General features: G+C 38.9%; 1 pseudogene; it reads left to right on the forward strand.

Moving 5' to 3' along the window:
* Positions 1-2,102: 2,102 nt before the first annotated feature.
* On the forward strand, positions 2,103-3,033 carry LOC143664366 (olfactory receptor 2T29-like; annotated as a pseudogene).
* The last annotated feature ends 434 nt before the right edge of the window (positions 3,034-3,467 follow it).

Consider the following 3,467-nt stretch of genomic DNA (forward strand, 5'->3'; position numbering starts at 1 on the left):
GCTTGCCCTTGCTTCACGCTATCTATGTATAGAGACTAGATCAGCAGATTTGTATTGCCACTGATCAGACTGTTTTTAAATTTTACATAATGCTCAGCTCACTTCAGCCAGTGGGGATGGGATTTAATAGAAAGATTATATTTTTATGCAAAGGATCCCAGATTTTGTGAATTCTTATATCGTGGAATCAAATGCAGCATGTTGTTATATGCTGCTGATGCATATAACAACATGCTGCATCAGCACCCCAGAAATTGGGATTCTTCATAAGTTTAATATCATCAGTAGTATCTGGAATTATTACAGCAGTATAAAATATATATGAAACTACTGTAAATTCTTCCAGAAATTTCACTTCCTCATAACCATTTCTAAACTTTACCCAAACTGAAAAGTTGATATTTCACTCCTGTTGATAAAGTTTTTAAAATTTAACATTATTCAGAAATTGAAAAGATACACAGGTTTAATATCCTTAACAGAAAATGTAGAAGAAATTATTATTCTTCTTAGAATGACCAGGTATATTTTGCATCTATTGCTTTTATGTATTTTGTGGCTATTCTTAGTTCTACTTTAAATCACATTTGCATAACTTTATTTTCCTAAATAGGCAATCTGTTACTGTCTTAAATGTAAAGAAGGTATATTTAACTTTGATTCATCTTCACGGTCTAACACCTACAGAGTTGCAAGCAGCAAGATAAGGAAAAGAAGCAGTGAATTGGAGTCAGAACTGTCTCAGTGTTGTTCAGTTTACTTCTGCACATTTCATTTTCCATTCCTGAAAAGTTGGTGTGGCAAGCAATAAGGCAAATGTTGTTTGCAAAAATAAAAACTAAAACCTTATCTGTCAACAGCAATGACTCTCTAATGCTAATTCCTCCAATTCCCCCACTAAATTTAGAGAAAATGGTAGAAACTTTAAGGACATGAATTGTGCCTTAGAGAAGCATGTGCTAGAGAGAAACTAGACGGAGATGGAATAATCCACAAAGCTCCATTTAACTAAAGGTAAAAAACAACCAAACAAACATGTTTTCTGGGACTGTAGAAATGATCAAATCCAAATATTAAATCTGTGAACAGGGTATTGAACCTGGAAACCTGAAATAATGGATCTCATATCATAAAACAATAATAGAGCCAACTTTTAATTATTTTCTTCACAGTAATATGCTTAGATATTAATTTGCTACATTAACAGTGTCTATGCCTATTCACCTGTGACTGGTAATATTGTGAGTATCGTCATTGTTACCGCATTTATTCCTCACCTCAAAAAAGCTCATCAAGCTTTTTCCTTATCCCATTTTCATGTATAGTGTACTGAGGAATTTAAGCTTTAGTAACTTGCAGGGAACAGTGCAATTAGAAAGGAAACAGGTTCCATAGCAGCAGTCTGGCTGCAGAGTCTGGCTCCTCTCCCTCTATTCTCAGGATCTCTGAGAGTTCATTGAACTGTAATGACTCTACGGTATGTGTGAATCTGTATGCCTTTATCCAAAAAACCACAGAGCCTCTCAGAGCAGGCAGATTATACTGGCAAAGGGCAGTTAAACTTTGTTATGGGTTTACCCCAGATACAGTTTAAGTTATTTTCTGAATGCTTTTTATACGGGATATATTGCTAAGACTTTTTCAAATCACAGGTGTATCCTCAAACCAGATATGTTAATTCAATTCAGGTCTCCATACCAAAGACCTTAGGAATGAGGAGTGTGATTTATCATTTATTCAATGATTCATTCTTTGTGATTGCATAGGACAATGATCATTCAAATTCCCAGTACATGTTGACCTATTACGCTATTGTCAGCAACCTCATCACCCTGAACTGTGACAATTTCTATATAAGTTATAAATCCATTCAACCCACATTTGTGAGTCTATTCATTTTTCAAGTAAACTGGGAATTAGAGGTAATTATAGTCCCCAAATCAATGGGCCCATGAAACATCTGCTGTATAGCACAATCAGATTGACACACACACACATGCACACAAATGCACATTCTTGCTGAACTTACCCGTCAGAGAGCTGCATCATCATAAGTGATCCATGTAACCCCAATGCTCCTTGGTGTTCTTAGGTGAAAGTTCATGGACAATATCATGTGGCTGGCTAACCACACTGGAGGCTCTGGTTTCATCCTGACAGGATTTTTCAGTGAAACCAAAGACCCAGCTTTCCTTTGTGTGGTCATTTTTGTGATTTTCCTGATGTCCATGTCTGAACATGCCATCCTGATCCTTCTAACACACTCTGATGCACACCTCCACACACCCATGTACTTTTTTTATCAGCCTGTTGTCTCTTGCAGGTGTGATGTCCATTTCTGTCACCGTGCCTAACAGGCTCATGGATCACATCATGGGTGTCAATAAAACCTCAGTCTCTGAGTGTGGGATGTGGATGTCTCTCTACTTGATGCTAGTAGGCTCAGAAAGTTTCCTTCCGGCCATCCTGGCCTGGTAATCTGCATGCTCTCCACTACCCTTTCCTCATGGACCACAAGGTCTGACTCCTAGCATTTGACTGCTGGTTCTTGGGCTCAGTGGATGGCTTTGTGCTCACTCCCATCACCAGATCCTTCTTCAGATCCTGGAAGATTCATGACTTGTTCTGTGAGGTCCTTGCTGTAATGAAGCTCTCCTGCTGTAACATATCACTTGTGGAGACACTGTTGTACGTGCGCTGTGTCTTCATGCTCCTCATCCCTGTGATAGTCATTCACCTCCTACACTTTTATCTTTATCAATAGCCATAGGATGAACTCAGAAGAGGGCTGGAAGAAACCCTTTGCCACCTGTTCCTCCCAGATGACGTGGTCATTCTATTCTACTGGGTTGCCACCTGTGTGCTCCCCAGCTCATACCACACCCTCGAGAAGGACATGGTGGCATCTTTCTTTTACACCGTACTCATTCCTGTGCTAAACTATTTGTCTACAGTGTTAGGAATAAGGATGTCACAGGGGTACTGAAGAAAATGTTGAATGTGGGCCCTGTCTTTCAGGAAATTCTAAACTAGGAAATTTATGTAGTAACAAGTTCTTTTCATTTTCTTTACACATCAGAATTTTAAATATTATACCACTGTTATTTTTTAGATTTTTGTACTATTGTGCCCCTCCTCCTTTTCACCCGCTTTTTTAGCAAATTCTTTTCCTTGACTAAAAAGCTTTCTGTTTTTAGATCACATCACTACTTTACCCTAATGGGAAGCTACAGGCAGACAAGCACCACATGCTGGGAAGTATATGAAAAGCACTGAGTCTAGAGACTTCATAGGAAAGTATGACATCTTGCTGGGTCTCACCCTCAAGGAAACTTGATACTGGTTACTCCTCCTGAGACATGGGCCTGCCTGGTCTGGGAAAATGTGACCAGGAGCAATCATATTTGAGGAGACTCTCCTTCAAAAAAGGCTCCATATAGGCATGGCAAGGAACAGAAAAGCAAGAA

Source organism: Tamandua tetradactyla, chromosome 20 (genome assembly GCF_023851605.1).
Source record: "Tamandua tetradactyla isolate mTamTet1 chromosome 20, mTamTet1.pri, whole genome shotgun sequence".
NCBI lineage: Eukaryota > Metazoa > Chordata > Mammalia > Pilosa > Myrmecophagidae > Tamandua > Tamandua tetradactyla.